Here is a 20,316-nt window from a genome sequence, read left to right on the forward strand (position 1 = left end):
ACAAACACTTACTGAGCATTTACCAAGGGCAGGCTCTGTGCTAGTAGAGAAAGAAAGCCTGGTGATAGGGGATGGCCCAAGCCCCATAGGAACTCAGTGCCCTTAGTGGGCAGAGGGCACATTTTTGGTTATGAGCTGTGTGCCTGAGACAGAGTGGAGGGGGCAGAGGGAAGGAAGGGTGGATCCTTTCACAGATGAACACCGCTCTATGTTAGTTATCTATTGCTATGTGTCAATTTACCCCCAAACCTGGCTGCTTAGAACAAAGTTTCAGTCAGCTGGCTCCAAAACAGAAACATCATCACAGAAGGCATGGCAGAGGACAGCTGCTGAGCTCATGGCTGCCAGGAAGCAGAAAGAGAGAGGAAGGAGCAGGGGACAAGAAATACCTTCCAGGGCTCACCCCAGTGACCTACTTCCTACAGTCAAGTTCCACCATCTCCCAATAGTTCTTCTGGCTGTCCATGGCTTAAACCATTGAGGAGATCAGAGCCCTCATGATTCAGTCACTTTCCAAAAGCCCCACCTCTGAACATTTCTGCACTGGGGACAAGCCTTCAACACAAGAGACTTTGGGACATTCCAGATCCAAACCATAACAAGCAACAAACATGTTTTCTCACACGGGTCCTGAGGCTGAGGGTCAGGAATCAGGGGTGGCACAGCAGGCTGATTCCTGCCCCAGGGTCTTTTATGGTGCTGCAGTCCTCTGAGACCTCCCCTGAGTGGTGTGGGTGGGCCTCCACTGCCCACTAGCCTCTCTGCAGGGTTGTCTGAGAGTCCTTAAGACACTGTAACTGGTTCCACCCAGAGCGAATGACTCTATTGCAGGGCAAGGGGAGGGAGGCCATAGTGACAGAGTCATTTCTACCATATGCTCTATTGTATTGGTCACACTGACCACCTTGGTACAGTGTGGGTGGAGATTATACAAAGGTGAGACAGATATTCCAGGAGATGGGAATCATTGAATCATTGAGACCATCTGGCTAGCTCACCCTCCTTTAACTGAGGAGAGAAGAAAATGCAGAAGGGCCCACCATATGCGATACAGCCACATGGTAAGAGCTGGCCACATCCCTGGGCAGTGCTCATTTACAGAACTGCAAGATCCTTGCCAAATCTTCCTGGGTAACTAATGACTGAGATGGTTTACAAACCTAAATTCACAACATGAGATTCATAGTGTTACAATACCTACAAAATAATATAATACCTAGTTAACTCAATATATAAATCTAATATTAATATAATTGATACAGTTACATCTAACTTCTGCTTATTGTAGTAATAAACTAAAATTTGAGAACTTTAAAAACCAGTGTGCCCCAGCCACTTCTCAGTATTTATCCAAGAATATTAAAATTACTATAGCAGTACACATTTATAGCACAAAACTTCACACTAGCCAAGTTATGCAACCAGCCTAGGTGTCCATCAATAGATGAATAGATAAAGAAAATATGGTGTATATACATGATGGAGTTTTATTCAGCCATAAAGAATGAAATTATGGCATTTGCAGGAAAATGAATGGAATTTGAGATCATTATGTTCAATGAAATAAGCCAGACTCAGAAAATGAAGGGTCATATGTTTTCTCTCGTATGTGGAAGCTAGAGAGGAAAAAAGTGGGGAGGGGAAGGGAGCTGAAATCTCAGGAGAATAGAGGGGAGACCACTGGAGAAGAGGAAGGGCAGCAGGGGGAGGGCGAGGAGGGCACGAGGAGGTATTGGGCATAAAACTGACCAAATTATGTTGTTATATTGTGTGCTCATACACAGAGGTAACAACATGCTCCACTACTGTATATAACATAATGTGCCAATAAAAAATCAAGGCGAGATATTTTCTAATAACTGAAGTTTACATTGTGAAGTTTACACAGCGTTCGAGCTAGTTGTATGTTGTAGCCTACTGGGTGGCACACCTGACTAATATAAATGAACTAATGACTAAATTTAACATTTTTCTTTCAGGTGTGCTTTGATCGTGCTGGCAAGATAACCCATGGGGGTTTCTTTGCATTAACTGCTCAGAGTCATGCTGGTCACTTGGTGTTTGTTTTGGTGTCATCTGTAAATGAATCTCCCCTCACTGCATGGGAGAGAATCCACTATTACATAGGGTCCATCATCTTTACGTGTTCTTTGGCATCACATAAAAAGATCAGCTAATTGTAAGTAGTGGAGGTTGAAATCTTAGATCCCTAAGTAAACAGGGAAGATGAGTTACTTCTATTCAGGCACTATCTATAGTAGAGAGCTCATCAGAGATGAGAAGCGGTTTTATGGAGGACAGAGTCAGAGAGCAGGTTTTGAGGTGGCATTTCCTTCCCTTCAGCATCATCTTATAAGTGAGCATGAAGTACACAGTCATGGGAGAAGGTGGTTCAGGTATTGTGGGCTCCTCCTACACCCCATTCCAGGTGGAGAACTCATATAAATGGTGGGGAAATGTGTTCATTAGCTTTTCATCATGGTGACCAAAATTCCTGATAAGAACACCTTAGAGGAGCCAAAGTTTACTTTGGCTCATGGTTTCAGAGGTTTCAGTCCCTGGTCTGCTGATTCCATTGCTCTAGGTCCAAGGTGAAAGGGCACAGTATGATAGAAGGGTATAGCAGAGAAAAGTGCCTTAGCTCATGGCAGCCAGGAAGCAGAGAGTGCACAAAATATAAACTCTAAATACATCCCCCGCCCGTGACCAATTCCTCCACCACACCCTACCTACCTACAGTTATCACCCAGTATAGTAATCCTTCCAAATTATTGATCTATCAAAAGTATTATTCCCCGGGTGAGGTAACACCTCTCCTAATCTAATCATTTCCCCTCTGAACATTCCTGCATTGCATGACATGTGTGTTTGGCGGACACCTCACATCTAAAGCCTAACAGAAGCCTTCCTTGTATCAGGGTGTCACTTCCCACATAATCCTCCAGCTCTGGCTCCCAAGGACACTAATAGTGCAAAGCCTCCGGAAACGATTTCTGTTTGATTTTTAGTGGCAATTCCAAATGTTGATAACATAAAGGTCTTTTACCTGGGCTACACTGGTGCCTCCTGCCAATAAGTTATCTTCACTTCTCACGTCGTGGCTATTGCTTCTTTGGGACTTTGTCTGCATCAGAGAAAATCACCACCTCTGACCAGATGGCCCACGGTGGGAGGTGGAAAGGGCCTTTTTGTGAAGTATAATTCAAATAATAAATAATAAAACAATTGCTCTCTTTTCTAGCTGTCCAAGATGCTGAAAGGAAAGAAAGCCAAGGGGAGGAAGGTGGCCCTGTACCCTGTAGTGGTCAACAAGCAGGAAGCCAAGAAAGTGGTGAACCCACTGTTTCAGAAGAGGCTGGAGAACTTGGGCAATGGATAGAACAGCCAGCCCAAAAGGGTCCTTACCCACTTTGTAAAATGGCCCTGCTACATCCGGCTGCAGCAGTGAAGGGATATTCTCTAAAAGTTGCTAAAAATGCTTTTTGCGATTAACCAGTTCACCCAGGCTTTAGACTGCCAAACAGCCACCAGCTGCTTAAGCTTGCCCACATATAGTCCAGTAGTCCAGAGATGAAGCATAAGAAGCACAAGCTGTTGGCCAGGGATGAGAAGGCTGCTGGCAATGGGGATGTCCCCACATAGAGACCACCGGGTCCTTCAAGCAGGGGTCAATACTGTCACCACCTTAGTGGAGAACAAGAAGGCTCAGCTCATAGTCATTTGCACATGACACAGATCCCCTTAAGCTGATTGTCTTCCTGCCCACTCTGTCACAAGATGGGAGTTTCTTACTGCCTCATCAAGGGGAAGGCCAGGCTGGGACATTGGGTGCACAGGAAGACATGCACACTGTTGCCTTCACACAGGTTAAGTCAAAGACAAAGGAGCTCTGGCTAAGTTGGTGGAAGTTATTGGAACCAACTACAATGACAGATATGATGAGATCCATCACCACTGGGCAGGCAACATTCTGGGTCCAAAATCTATGGCTCACATTTCAAAGCTGGAAAAGGCAAAGGCCTAAGAACTCTACACTAAACAGGGATAAAGATATGCTGTTGGATTTCTATACATTCATCCAGTGTCTTGAGCTGAAGGCAATAAACTTGTTTGGGGGCAGTAGCAAGCACATCCCCCACAGTGTGAGAGCTCTAGAAACTCATTGTGTAACTTGCATTAAAAGGCTGTACGTAGCAGTAAAATACTTGGAAACCAAGTCCATATTTTGTGATTGACCAGTCACTGCTTTATTTAAGGTAGGGATGAATGTGAGTCTATAAAGCTTTTATTTATACTGATAATATATGATCTAGTAAAGTCAAGTCTCTTGAAATGAAATGAAATGAAAAAAAAAGGATCCCAGCCAGGCTCAGGACTTGGAAGCAAGCAAGGCCTACATGCCACCTGCCACAGCCCTTCTGCAGGCCCCTTCTGCAGGGTCCATTGAGTAGCCACAGCTCAAATCTCTACTGTTGCTGCCTTCTTCACTCAGCTCACCTATTTCCCTGTCACTTCTTTTTCCAGGGAAGGAATCAGTGGGGCAAACTACTGGAATTGTGGCAAGCAGTTTTATATTACTTTATGACTTAAATAGTGACACAATGTGGTTATTCTATGGAAGCTTTTGTTCCAATAGGTTAACATCTAGGATAACTCATGATGAGGCATTTTGTATGATAGCATGTCATGAGTCGCTGTGGGCTAGGTGGACTGTTGCACATAGTGGCCTAACGAAGGGATAAGTCTGGTGTTGGGAATCTCCCATGGCACCCCCACAGGGATTAATCATGGATGCAGGTGAACCTCTCCCTCAAGCTCTGCCAGAGATCCCATGAAGCACCTGAGATGGGTGTGACCTGCCAAGATATCAACTTGCTGACTGCAAGACACCACAAAGCAAGACTCCACCCTGGAAATCCATTTTTAAATTGGATTATTTGGTTTTCTGTTGTCGAAGTTTAGGAGTTCTATATATTTTCTGGATATAATCCCTTGATCACATATGTGATTTGCAAATATCTTTCCTGTTCTTTGTGTTGCCTTTTGACTCTGTTGACAAGTTTTGCTTTGTTTTGGTGCCAGGGATTGAACCCAGCACTTTATTAACTATGTTTTTAAACCAGAAAACCAGGGGAAGGCAGGTAGGAAAGTACAGAAATGGCCAGCTGCTTTGGACAGTGACCACTTCCAAAGTGGACCTAATTGAACTGGCCCCTGGCCCACTACCTTCAAAGGCTAGCATGCTTCACCTGCACTGCTGGGAGGTCCATAAAATTATGTCTGCTGAAGAAGAGAAATGGCCAGCCTAACTCACAACAAAGTGAAGCCCACTGCCCAGTACATGACACACACTTGCACACACTGAAGAACTCTGTGAGTGACTTACCCTTAACAAAGGTAGCCAAGGACAACCAGACACTTGAGGAAATCTGCCTTAACTTGCAAGACAGAAACCAGACAAATAAACTTTGACTCAGAGAAGACAGGAAACAGAATACAAGTTTTTTTTTTTTTTTTTAAATCAGATCTTCAGTGATTCACGAGACAAGAACACTGTACATTTTTCCTTCACCAGGAGATATTAAAATTGAGAAACAAATTAAAAACTGAAATGGAAAAGTCAGATAATAGAGTGAGGATATCCCAGAAGTAGAAGAATGACAAAAGATGTAGGAAAAAAGAGTTAGAAAATTCAATGATCATTCCAGAGGGTCCAACAAACAAATGATAGGCATTTCAGAAATTTAGAATAGAGAAAATGTAGGGGAGAAAATGATCAGACAATTTAAGATTTATTGGGTGGGACTGAAAGATAGGAGTTTCCAATTTGGAAAGGCTCATTCACTATTGAATCTAATGTGTGAAAAAACGCTCTGGGAAGCACATCAGCATGAACTTTCAGAAAACAAAGAAAGAATAGGTGTTTGTTTTGTTTTTGCAGTGCTAAGGATGAATGCAGGGATTGCATATCAGTAAATGTTCTTCAGCTGAGCTGCACCCCAGACTCAAGAATAGATTCTTAAATCCCCTAAATAAAAAAACTGAAATTTCTTTTCCCACAGGTAGCCAAGCGTCAGGTCTTCAGTGTCACTGACAATTCTGAAAGGTCTTATATTTACTGTTACTGTTGTCACATAGAAGATGTCACATGGCTCTTTATCCTGACCTACCCATTTAATTGGTTGTGTAGGATCAGGGAAAGATTGAACAGGTTCTTCCTTAAGCCACAGAGATTTCCCAAAGTTCTCATCAGTTCTTAAGCCTGACCTCCTCTTTACATGTTATTTGTGTATTTTTCACTCCTACCTATGCAGAAGGGTTCTAAAAACACTTATACCATGCCCTGTGAATGCAGGGATTTCACTGATTACCAAAAAAGATTTTGAATGTTGATATTCTGAGAAAGGCTCACAACAGTTCAATTTCTGGTAACTAATACTGTCCAGAACCACAAGATGGCACTTTAGCTACAACAAAGGTGGTTAAATTCCATGGATGTTGGGGAACTGTGGATTGGTGGGAAAGACTCACCAAGGCCCACATATGGCACTATTGATAGAAATGACAGCCCTCATTCTGATTCCATGCTATTTTCTAAAAATAGGTTCTTGATTTAGTACTATGTGACTTCAATATGTTAATAGGACACCAACACTACAGAAAAGTAAATCTGCAAATGGGTATTTTTTTTACATGGTTGTTCTGGACAACATTGTTTTTCCTTATAAACATTGTTCAAATGGAGAAATAAGCTGTGTTTTAAATCATGGGACAATTTTTTTCTATAAATCCCCAAGTAAATATTTCTCACTGCACTTTTCAAAATGATTTTGTTTGTCCCATTAACAGTCAAGAAACCCATGGTTCCTTATAGCCTGATTCAATTGAAAAGCGCTTAATTCAAGATCTCAAGGGTGACAGTAATTTAGGGGCACTCAGAAAGCACTCTGCTTTCACTGGTGGAAAGCAGAATTTTCTTGAACACACTTAGTACAGTGCTGTGGTAACATAAGTAGCAATGTTCAATGTGCATTGGCTGGATTGTTCTTGGCAAAGATACCTTCTGTCCCTGAGGTCTAGCACATGGTCACTTGGTCCTGAAGAAACCCAGCAGTTAGCAGAGGATGCAGAAGGCCTTCAGGAAGCTTCCAGATGGGGAATTGAGCAGGTTGTCACCTCTCTATGTAAGTGGGACAGCAGAAGACCTGCAAGGCCTGGACCTACCTTTCTTTTCCTGCCACCCTGTGCTAGCATCAGAGACACAGAAAGCAATTTCATTACTAGATTATTGGTATAAGCTGGATATGAACAAGGAGGGACACATTTGCAAACTTCCCTTAGGTGATTATATAGTGTGCAAAAATTGGTAAGAAACCATTGGGTTCTCTCACCAGAGCTAACAGGAGAGAAGGTGCTAGAGTAAAAGACACATCTGTCACCCCTCTTTCCTTGATTTGGCATCTTGAGCAATTATTTGACAAACTGTCCTATAGCACTTTAGACTTTCTGAAAGGCCCTAGTGGTAGGGGATTTCTATTAGTGGCTGGGGTCATTAGAGACAGAGCAAGTTGATTTCAGTATGAAGAACTTAATGTTGTGCACAGGAGGGGCAGAAACAAAGCCAGCATGTGGACTCTGCCCTGGGCCAGGTGTCTATGTTTATGCTATTTAATCTCATCACCCCCCTGCAAGGGGTTACCCATCCATTACTGATAGATACTATGTCATAATGATTATCTGCTTTGTCCACTGTCACACAGGAAATAAAGAAAATGGTGAGAGTTCTACCCTGTAATGTTGTAAAATCTCAAATCCATCTGTCTTTGCTTTGGTCTTAAGTTTTCTTCCAAAATCATACATCTTTTTATTTGATTTATAAGTGGACTAATATCCTTTGTTTGAAAACAGTACTTTTCTGACCTGGCCTGTTCATACCAATCATCCTAGGCACTAATAGGAAATGAACAAAGCTGGGGGCTCTGTTTATCTCAAGTGTAATGAAATATTATGAAAATATTAACTATTAATAATTATATTTACTTGAACAGCACATATATCATTATCTATTTTGCATTTTTCATAGCTGAGAATTTCAGCACATCTGCCACTTCCTCCTTGCAGTTTTCCTGATTTTTCCAGCTAAAAGCAAATTTTCTGAGTTGACATAGATTTACCTATACATCATACAGCGCTTTATCATCTTCACCCTCAAATCATCTTTGTGGACATGCTGTGTCCTGTTACACTACAATACTTTTGAGATTCAGTCTGATATTTATTGTCCCTATAGAACAGGAGCTTAGTGCCTTGAAGAATTATCTCAAATATTCATTGAACGAATAAATTTTTCTCTCTACCACTCCTAATCTCTGACCTGAACAAAGTCCTTTATTAAAAAGGATAAAAACTTAAATATATCACAAATGAAGAAAAAGGATGTATGTGTGTATGTGTGTATATATACATAAATAAGTGCACACATATGCATGCCAAGCTTGGCTTTATGCATCATCACAGATTTGCAAAATTAATAACAGCTGGATTAGTTAATTCATCTACCATTCATTTAAGACTACACCAAAAGGTGTTTGTTTGCTATGGAACGGTTCCGGAGCACTAATGGAAATAAATCAGCAATACAGAATTAGGTTTCCTTGAAATCTTTCTTCTGATTTAGATGTGTTCTCCCGAGATGAAGTGCAAATATTTTTGTTCTTGTGTTGAAGCCAACATTCCATGGTTCAGAAGATTCCTCACAGCTAGGATCCTGAAGTACATGGGAATGTCTGTGGCTGGCCCAACCCTCTGGATAGTGGTTCTTAAATATCTGTAAGGACCACAATCACACAGAGAACTTGTGGTGTCAATTCTCTCTGCCCCACATTCTGATCCACTGTGCCTGGAGGTATGACCAAGAAACATTCACTATTGTAAGCACCCCAGGTGATTGTAAAGCAGAGAGTCCCAGAACACTATGAGGAACACAATGCCATGTCTTGGAATGGCTCTGCACAAAGTTGAATTTCCTAGTGCATTGGGGACATAATTACTAATGGGCTACGAATAGTAGTAAGACCACAGGGAGTGCCTTAGTCTATAGGGCAAATAGGTCAAAACTGAACTGTTACACAGGAAAAGCCAGATTAATTTGTAGCACTTGTCATATTTCATTCATCATATAAATCTTAGTGACAAGGAGGTAAGTATTTGAAAATACATTGATCAAACCATTGTTTATAAATTCATGATTTTCCTTTAGGGTAATGTTATGGTTTGGATGTGAGGTGTCCCCTGAAAGCTCACGTGTGAGCCAATGCAAGAAGGTTCAGAGGAGAAATTATTGGGTTAGGAGTCTTAACCCAATTGGTGATTTAATCCGGGTAGGGATTACCTGAGTGGTTAACTGAAGTGGTAGGGTGTGGCTAGAGGAGGAGGGAATTAATTAGGGTGTGGCTTTGGTGTACACATTTGTCTCTGGACAGTGAAGTCTCTATTTGCTTCCTGATCACCTTGATGTGAGCTGCTTCCCTCTGCCATCCTCTCCAACCATGATGTTCAGCCTCACCTCAAGCCCTAAGGAATGGAGCCCTCAAATAAACTCTTCCTCCTCTAGAATTGTGTTGGTCGGATCTTTAAAACAGGTGATGAAATGATTTGCATGATATAGAAGACATATTAAGTCCTTATTACCATAAAGGGAGTAATTGAAGGCCAGATCAGATGCTGTGGAAAATACAATTAATATATTTCAAACTATATTTGTAGCCATCATGTGCAATACGACATAAGAAAAAATAAGTTTTATTAATTTAAGGCTACCCATCTGAAAGGCCGGAGTGCATGCCATAGAAGTGAACAAATCAAACAATTGAACAGGAATTCAAGCATTAGTTTATCTAACTTATTCATTTGTTGTAAAGATCAGAGTTGGTGATGACTGAATCACAAATTAGCAGTGCTAAGGAACTTCAAGTGGTCTTTGAACTGATGGATCATGACCATCCAGGGACTTGCCAAAGGACTGACTTACAGGCCCTGCTACAGTAAATGCCAGGTCCCTGGACACAGCCTGAGACCTCTTCTCCCAAACTGGGATAAACTTAATATTATTTCTTTCAGAAACATCTTAACATTCTTCTTCCACCAGTATTCTCTTGCAGTTAACTACTGTCCTATAAAATGAGCAAAAATGAAAATGTACAGAGTAGTCATCGGGATTTTCACTGGGAACTTGAGCTATCTCCTTTGCTTGGTTTTCAACCCTTTTTTTCCTTTTTTTAAAACATTATTTTTTTAGTTGTAGGTGGACATAATACCTTTATTCCATTTTTATGTGGTGCTGAGGATCGGACCCAGCGGCTCACGCATGCTAGGCCAGTGCTCTCCCTCTGAGCCACAACCCCAGCCCCTCAACCCTTTTTTTTTTATGATGAGCTTCAAAGGATTGGCCGAGGACCAGATGCTGTTATATAAGCAAGGCTTTCAACTGTTGTTATTGAATGAAAGGTTGCCACTTCTATCCAAAAGTACTTTGAGAAAACTGACAACTTTCATTTTCACATAGTTAAAAGCTAATCCAGGGGACACCAGAGATTCAGTTATCTAGACAGAGAATTTTCTCATGGACATGAATACACCAAAATTCATACCTCCAAGTTTTGCTTTATGTGCAAAAATAAAGTACATAAAGCTAAGAACCATGCCATGTCTTTCTCATTGCTTCTGGCATGTGATCCACTGCTCAGTGCTCTTTCAAGGGTACTGGTCAGGACTGACAGAAACAAGAATGTTTTTAAAGAAATACAACCAGGGGCTGGGGTTGTGGCTCAGTGGTAAAGTGTTTGCCTAGTGCACGTAAGGCACTGGGTTTGATCCTCAGCACCACATAAAAAAATAAAATAAACAAATAAAACTAGTAGTATAAAAAGTCAACTTTTAAAAATCTTAAGCTAAACAGGATGATGCTAAAAATATTTAAAGTTGGATTAGCTACTTACAAAGAAGAGGAGGTAGCTCTCTAAAAATCTCCTTCTTAATAGAAAAAAATTAAAATTTGAATTCCTGAGTTAATTTCTTTTTGAGAACTAGTCCTAAATATTAGGAAAACAGACTTACTGTCGGGGCTTACAAAATGATTTGTAAGAATTTTGTTCTTTCTCTAAACGACTGAGGTAATAAACATGGAATACTGGTCACAGTGCAGGTTATGGGCTTTTCTGATGGGTTCTTTCCAGTTTACTAGTCAGATATTGCATATACCTTTTTCTATGGCTATTCCATTTCAACTAAAGGACCATAATGGCTCAGAATGGCAGCTCTGGGGAGCCCAGATTTAATTCTTGGTTCTGACCAAGTGACTTTAAACTATTCCCCTTTCTTTCTTAGTTTCCTTGGAGTTAAAACAGACTAACTGCACATATGTCACAGTTGTTACAAGGTCTGAGTTGGAAGATACTCATTAAAGAATTTAACAGTTCTGCTCAGAATGAGGCAGTTAGTTAACACTTAATACATATTGGTTGCTGCCACTGTCATCATTGTTATCATCAAATCATAAGTAATACAAATGACAAGACTATTTTTAAGAGTCTATTCATGTTCATTCAGAGATGTCCAGGTATCTTCTGCCCACAAATACTTAAGATTATCCAAGGTAAATCTTGCTTTAATTCTTTTGGTGATCATCTGGTTAATAAACTTGTTAGAAAAAGGGACGGGCTCTGTAAAAAGATTTCTTCTGATGTCATACATAATATATACAATCACAGTGGCCCACATTAGGGGAGGCAGAAGAAATCTTATCACAGGGCTTTGTCTTCACAGAAGACTGAAATCCAGAGAAAGGAGATTTCATGAAGTAGAGAAGGGAAGCAAGAATTGGAATTGTTGGCTAAGGATATACTCAGTGTTAGAGTGCTGGCCTAACATACACAGCATGTGCAAGGCCCTGGGGTCAGTCCCCAGGCACCCCCCCAATAGGTCTTAGTACTTGCCTCAGTAATTAGATGAAGCAAATAAGTCAGAGTCAGTCAAATCTCTTTGTGGAACTGGGGTGAGGGACCTCTCAATGGGCAGAACAACATGAGTGCCTGCTGGTTCACTCTTTAATACAATACTATCAAGTGCCCAGTCTGGGTTAGGAATGGAAGAGACAAAGATGATCAAGCCATAGGTCCTGTCCTCAAAGAGTTTCTAGTCACCTAAGAGCCATCAAGTCTACTCTGCAGACAAAGAAGACTAGAAACAGAGCAACTGAGAATAATTTGAAATCCATAACAAGTGTTTCATTCAACTGAGAGGAACAGAAGCCCTAAGTTTTAGGCAGCATATACTAAATTTATTTTCTTTCTTTTAATCAAACCCATAAAACTGAAACTGCACAATGCTGGAGCCTGCATGTGAGGAGCTCTGGGGATTTGACTCGAAGCATCGTGTGAGCCTTTCGAATGCTGGACACATTCATATTCTGTTTGTGGATGATCTGTGCCATTGTCACTTTACTAGTAAAGAAGACAAAAAATTGACAGCTGTGGAAGCCATCAGCCTAACACTATTTCACTCTCTGAGGCTGAAAAACAATGCAGCTGAACATACTGTTTTATTCACTTGAGATCACATAATCAGGGCATCATCATCATGAGCTGAGCACACATTCTGGCTGGTTCCAGGTCAATGGCCATCCTGCCTAGCTCCAGGGTATGATGGTAACAATGCAGAAGGCATTTTTCCAAGGCAGTTTTGTTTTTTCACTGTCACCACTGTCAGCACCAGTGCTAGAAGATTCCAGGTGGCACAACTCAAATGTAGCTTTGTGCATTCCCATGACCTCAGGCATAAATATTCTCTTGTTGTCAGCTGAACAGCATAGCTCTCCTAGCCATGCCAGGCCTATCAGTCTAGTGAGAAAATACTTGACGACAAGACCTGTGATCAGTGATCATGGAGTAGTTCAGTGCTCTGAGGCCAACTACTGATTAAAACAGAGGGTAGTGGCAAGAGTTCAAAAACTGTCCAGGTATCTTCTGCCCACAAATACTTAAACATTTTTTTTGTGTGTGTGATAATATAAATGTAGTGCTGGGGACTTTGGTTTATGCTTATAATTCCAGTTGCTCAGGAGGCTGAGGCAGGAAGATTACAAGTTCAAAAACAGTGTCTGCGGGCTGGGGATGTGGTTCAAGCGGTAGCGTGCTCGCCTGGCATGCGTGCGGCCCGGGTTTGATCCTCAGCACCACATACAAACAAAGATGTTGTGTCTGCTGAAAAACTAAAAAAAAAATATTAAAAAAATTCTCTCTCTTTAAAAAACAAAACAAAACAGTGTTAGCAATTTAGTGAGGCCCTAAGCAACTTAGTGAGATCCTGTCTTAAAATTTCAGAAAGGGCTGGGGATGTGACTCACTGATTAAGCTCCCCTAGGATCAATCCCTGGGGAAAAAAAAAAATCCACACGCACGTGCAAGTGCACACACACAATGTAAAATTTACTATTTCAACCATTTTAAGTAAAAACTTCAGTATATTCAAGTAATTATAGAACTGTTACCACCTCTACCTCCAGAAATTTTCATCATTCTAAACTGCACTCATTCTAATTCTGTACCCATTAAACACTAACTCTTCATTTCCTCCAGCCCAAGCCTGGCAAACACATTTCTACTTTCTGTCTATGAATCTGAACAGTCCAGGTGCCTTTTATAAGTGGAATCACACAGAACTTAACCTTTTGTGACTGGTTTACTTCACTTATCATAATGTTCTTAAGTGTCAGAATATCCTTCTTTTTAAGGTTGGAAGCTATCCCGTTGGGTGCATACTATATTTTGTTTATACATTCATCTGTCAAAGGTCCCATGGGTCACTTCATCTTTTGGCTGCTGTGATAATGCAGTTATGAACACGGGTGTACAAATAGCTCATTAAGGCCCTGTTTTCAGTTCTTTTGGACGTATACCTAGAAAGACATTTTTGTAATTAAAAACAGTAGGGCTGCGTTGGGAAGCTCTAATGTAGTATCATTTTCATCATGTGCACACCTAAAAATGGGAAAGGAGATTTCATGAAGCCAGAGAAATAAGTTCAACAGACTATGTTTGCCAATTCACAAAATTAACTAAGTAAGTGATTTCTTGGCTAACAGTAGAATCCTCAAGTCATAATAGAAAACATTTTAGAATAAAAAAATCTAATTTAATTTGTTTTTCTATATTCTGTTTAGTTTCTCTCTTAATTTATGGATCTTTCATTAGGGCTAATTCGTTTACTTTAACTTGATTTGTTATTTGTTCAGAGCTCCAGTTAAATTGTTTTAAGTCCTTCACATATTCCTAAAATTAGCAGTACAACATCTGAAAGAGAAATGATTGCTGAGCGACCTCGATTAAACTAAATAATGCCAAAACAGATACAATGATAATTAAAGACATTTTGGAGAATTTAAAATTTTATAAATCATAGAACACATGGCATTTGAAAAATCAGTCTTGCGTTAGGAAAAGGACCTAAATATCAATGAAGTGTGTTACACTGCACATAATCAGATCTATAACTTTGACCTTTGAAACTGTGAACTAGTTAATGGTGTTCATTAATCAACCAGACTTCCAAGAGTGAGTTTCTTCCTCCACATAATATATTATACTTTTACTTAGATATGTTTAACTTCACTTAAATTTGGATGCTGCTACTGTTCTTTACATCAACTGTCAACTATAAAATAAAAATGTGCACAGGATATGTACTGTTTATTTATGTTGCATTCCTTTGGTAAAATATTGTCTGTATTTAGCAGAATTTCCTTGAGTGTATGGTACCATGGCTGTGGAGGGCAGAGAACATTTCATACTAATTACAGCATGACAGAACCTGAGCCTTACCACTGGCAAGCTCAGGCCTGGTGAGTGTCCTTCCTTGAGGGGTTAGTAACAAACTTGACTTAATCTTTACAGAATCAGGCTTGTACCCTGAAGTTTCCATTAGAAAAAAAATAACAATTTTGAGTTTTAGGGAAAAGTTGTGGGACATAGTTGTTTGGAAATTGAAATAAACAATGTCACTAAAGTCTAAGCACCTGCAAGAAATTAGGACATCCTGAAGCTAATTAAGCCTGTTCACCTCAGGCTCCCAAGCAGGCACGTGTTGACCTGGGCTCAGGAGTGGGCTGTGGCAGCACACAGGCAGACTGGAAAGTGCTGCAACTCTCTGAGAGAGGGTGGCAGGGCTATGGTCCTATTTGTGTTAGATGTACGGTGGTGATGGACACTGGTTTACTTCAGCCAAAAGCAGCAAAGAACCAAGTAGGGTCACAAGGCTGTGAACTGGACAGACACTGGACAACTCAAGAAATTTCACAGCCCTGGAAACTGTTTAAATTATCTTCTTCAAAGACAGGTTACAAAGATGGGGTTAGGCTTTTATCCCTTGGTATTAGTGGGGGTTGGTTCCAGGGGTCTCTGTGGATGTTCAAGTCTTCTATGTAAAATTGCAGAGTACCTGTATATAATATACATCTTCCCATATATTTTAAATTATCAGATGACTTAGAATACCTAATACATTGCAAAGGCTGTGACTAGTTGTTACTAGTTTGTTTAGGGAATACTGACCAAAAAAAAATCTGTACATATTTAGGACAGATGCAATCTTTTTCCTAATGTTTTTGGTCTTCAGATGGTTGAATTCATATATCTAGAACCTGTGGAAATGGAGAGATGACTGCATAGGGAAACAGACTATTGCCTTAGTCTTAAATGATAGCAGATTGATAAATCTTACTCCTTCTCTAAGGCAGCAAAAAAGATTATATGAAGAAATTCATATTCAGGTGTTAGCAAATGCCTGCCCTTGCATGAGTCCCAGGTTTCCTGCCTTCTCACATGGGCTGGAGGCAGCAGGTGGCCCTAGGCACTCAGGTCTCTGAATAATCCCAAAGGAGAGCCTAGATGGTAGGCTTCCCTCCTGGAACCATTCACAGGAACCAGCACCATGAGGGGCGGCCCATACTCTTTCCTCTCTAGAGGGTTGTTTTCAAAGACTATAAGGATGATTCAAGGAACAGGGTTAAAGAAATTAACCTTCTGAGAGAAAGTAGCCTAATAGGACTATCTGAGGTTCAAGAGTCCAAAGGATTCCAGCTTGAACCAGACAAAGATTCAGGAATCAACAGAAATTCGAAGTGCAGAATGAAAGATTGAGTTCTGATGGTAAATGGGAGGTATAATCATTCACGACCACCTGGCCACATCACCCACAAGATAACCAGAGCTTAAATATCCTTGTGTTTCCAAGCAGGAACCACCTATTCACAAAGTAGGTTGCAGGGCAGTTGAGCTACCTGAAGACATTAGAGCACTAGCAAGTGTGTGGTAAGGAGCAAATGTGGATGAGGAAAGGGCCTACCACCTTCTCCTGGTTTAAGACCCACCTATGGCTAGAAACATAGGTAAAAAGAGATTTTAAAAATGTGGTCTTTTATATGTCTTGGCTCTGCTTATTTTAAAATAGAATTAGAATCACAAACTGGTGACTGAATACCTATTTGGCCAACACTGTATCAAAAACTGATTAACTTCCAACAAATAAAATGAGAAGATTTAATCAAAGAAATCAAGATCTCTTCTCTCTTTCTAGGGGGGGACAGGAACATATATGAAATTGCTGTATGTGAACTGAAGCCAGAAAGGGAATGTCTTCTCGACAAATGCCCTGCACCAGGACCTCACCTGTACTCAACTGGGTCATCCTTAGAGGCCCCATGTGGGCATTTATAACTATACCTTCTGAGACCTGTAGGACCAGAACCCTCACTTAACAAATTATAAAAGTAAAATCTTGACAGTTGTGACTCTAATACTACAGCATGCTGGCAGCATTTCAAATATTGTACTCTTAAAGCAATGGTACACTGTGACAAGCTGATGATGGTACTGTGTTTTCAGCCAACGACTACAGAGATCCTGAGTTTTACAGAACAAGGGGCACCTGTGAGTTTTACTCTCAGGAGTCACTGCAGTAGGGTGGTTAAGGACTTAGACACATTTGTATTTAATCCTGCTTCTACGTAAAACAGCCCATTTTAGTGTTATTCTAACAGCTAAATGAAGTAACGTGAAAGTACTCCAGAATGTTTCAGATATGCTCAAACGACCTTTTCTCACCGAGCAAAAATAAAAGAGCAGCTGACAACCTTTCCCAAAGGTGATCTGTTTGCCTTTTTCCACTTAGGAGCTCCTTTTCTATCTCTTAGGGTGAGATACTAAGGGTCAAAGGGCGGTGAACAAGCTGCTCCAACACCTGGCCATTTAGGAGGCGGAGCGGGAACCCTGTCACTGGGAATAAACCTGTCCCGCCCTCCCACTTCAGCAGCTCCCTTTCTGGAGACACCTGTCAGGTTAAACGAAGAGAGAAACTGGATTAACCGCAGGCACTGAGCTCCCCGAGCCCGGCATTAAGGCGTCCAGAAAACTGGGTCCACGGACTCACCGGCGAATAAGCCGAGGAGGACAGCACAGGACCCACGGAAGGGGAAGGTAGTGCGCCTTTTCCTACCTCCCAGGAGCCGGCGGAGCCAGGAGTGGACGCCGCGGCTTGCACCCCACTATCTCGCCTTACCCCAAGTTAAATTAAAGAAATTTCAAGAAAAGGAAGGAAAAGAATAGCGTCGGGTCAGGACCGCACCCTCCCGCCGCCAGCTCACGGAATACCGCATCCGCGCTTCGGGCAAACTGAAGAATCGCGGCGCCGGATGATGACGTCAAGCCGGGAGCAACGAGATTGCCGGCTCCCAGCCTGGCTAGAGTGGACTTTGAACAGAGGTTCCTGCCAGCCAGCCGCTGTGCTCTTTGAGACCCCTTTAGTCCGAGTGGGCGTAGGAATCTACAGACTCAGCCACACAGTGCCCAGTCCGAGTTCTTGGGTAGCCCATAGGCTGAGGGGACTTGAGTAGCCTCGCTCTGTAAATCCGGACACACACCGGATGCCTGTGGTTTTCCTGGTTTGGGGAGGACGGGTGAAGGCGGCTCTTTGCGCTCAGATGGCCACACAGGGAGGGAACGCTGCCTGGGAATCCCGGGCAGGTGGGTTATCTGGGGGACTCCAGGCTAGGGAGTTGTGGCCGTGGACTCCCGGGCCGCTGTCTTCCCCGAAGCTGAAGTTCGGCGTGATGACAACGCTGCGGATTTGTGAATCAAGTCCTGGGACTCAGTGGGTCCTGTAGTTCGTCGAGCATTCCTTCCTCTTTTCTGAAATAAAAACACTGGTTTCAGGGGGGCGGTTGAAGAGAATGAAATAGCAGCCGGGAGCGTGGACTGTAGAGCAATATAAGTAGTATTTATTAATTTTTTTAAAACCTGGAAGCAATTAAATTTGCATTAAGTTCTCTGCTAAAAGAGAATACAGTCCCCGTCGCTGATTATAAAGTCTGCTGTGCTGTGCCGCATCCTGGGTAGAAGAATCCTTTGCAAAATCGTGTCCCTTTGCAATTTCCTCCCTTGCAGTTTTCCCCGGGAGAGGCTTGGCCAATGAGAAGCCGAGCAGCAGTAATCCTCATTTGGAATTATACTGTGGAAAAAAAGGACTGACCCAAAGGAAAAGGAATTGTTGCTCTAACTCCCATACATGTCCCTAAAAAGAAAGCTAGGCACACACTATACCTTGTTCTCTACACTAAGAATACAGGGAGCTAGTAAGAATACAGGGAGTAAGAATCTAGTAAGAATACAGGGAGCTAAGGAAAAGATAATTTTGCAGATTCTTGCCCTTAAGTGCGAATGTGAATAATGATGACTGCCTGGACGATTGCAGCCTTTTTTTAGAATCAAAGAATCTTTGAGGTTTAATTGTAAATTCATATAGTTAATGTAACTTAAATGTAAATTAAACTTACAAATTGAGACCAAATTAGAATGATTTATTTTGGAAATATATTTTGTTAATGTAATGGAAGGAGAAGAAATGAGCTTTTTTGCTGAGTGAAGCAACAAAACAGAGAAGAAGCAGGGGAAAAAATGTAGCCATTGTCAGATAATAGGGAATGTTTAAGGGGTACAGGTTTTCAGGGATAATTTTAAAATTTTAAGTGATGGGTGGTGATGGTTACATAACACTGCAGATGTACTAAGGCCACTAAATAGGACACTTAAGTTGGTCAAAATGCTTAATTTTATGTATATCTTACTAAAATAAACAATTTAAAAGCTATTTTAGAAAAAGTAGTCTGACTAGGTAACTAAAAACAAAAAAGGTAATCACAGACAAAAATGATCTAGAACCGTCAAGATAAGGTTATATACAATAAGGCAAGAAAGAAGGTAATTCTTTTAAAGCTGTCCATGAAAATATCACAGTAAAATACATTAGTATTTAAATTATAAAACATTTTTATAATTCAGTGCACTTAATATACTGTACCCCATTAGGTGCTCTAATATTTTGAGCTTGATAATATAGTTATTATGCCCATTTAACACAAAATTAATTATGATTTAATTTAAAAATTATGATTTAATTAAAAAAACCTGGGTAGTTTCACTTTTGGTGATAACTTCAGAGGGGTTCTTGATAGAAGTTATCAGCAAAAGTGAGACTACCCAGGTTTTTTTTTAATTAAATCATAATTTTTTAAATTAAATCATAATTAATTTTATTTGAAAGTTATAAATTTATATATGTATATGTGTCTATTAGTCAAGTTTTTTTAAAATTATGATAGTACTTTCTCCTAGTCCTTTTTTCTATTAAATCTGTCACATTCTGAAAGAGGAAAATATTGTTGAGTGAAAAAAGTTCAAGATCAGGATACAGCATGATTCCATTTACATTACATCTCTGTGTATGCACATTCTGTATGAGAGTTCTAAAGCAATATCTACAAACTGTGAGCAATGCCTATCTCTAGGAAAAGCAGGGCCAGCAGTTGACTTCTTTCCTGAGAAATTGACTCATTGAGGTAAACAAATGAACATTATATGCTGTGTAATTGGAAAAGTGTGGAGAATCATAAGTTGTACCGAGATATGAAAGCTGCACTATTTCTTCTCACTGGTAAATGCCTCTTCCCTGTCACCAGACACAGCCTTTGAAATGTCAAATTCTTAACTCCTACCAACTTCTCAAGGGGAAATTTGAAAATGCCTATAAAGAATTTTAAATGCACATTTTTTTTTTATTTACTTAAAGAGGTATGCTTCATTTGAGAAAAATATCAAAGATATACATGAAATCCTTAATTTGGGTAGAATTAAGGACATGTGGGATTAGAAGATGGAGTAGTGAAACTTTCATTATTAATGAACTTATATATCTTTTATAATTAGAAAA

General features: G+C 40.7%; 1 pseudogene; it reads left to right on the forward strand.

Annotated features, from left to right (window-relative positions):
- The first annotated feature begins 3,250 nt into the window (after nucleotides 1–3,250).
- LOC113182251 (large ribosomal subunit protein eL8 pseudogene) lies at nucleotides 3,251–4,048 on the forward strand (annotated as a pseudogene).
- The last annotated feature ends 16,268 nt before the right edge of the window (nucleotides 4,049–20,316 follow it).

This window comes from Urocitellus parryii, chromosome 13, assembly GCF_045843805.1.
Source record: "Urocitellus parryii isolate mUroPar1 chromosome 13, mUroPar1.hap1, whole genome shotgun sequence".
Lineage (NCBI taxonomy): Eukaryota > Metazoa > Chordata > Mammalia > Rodentia > Sciuridae > Urocitellus > Urocitellus parryii.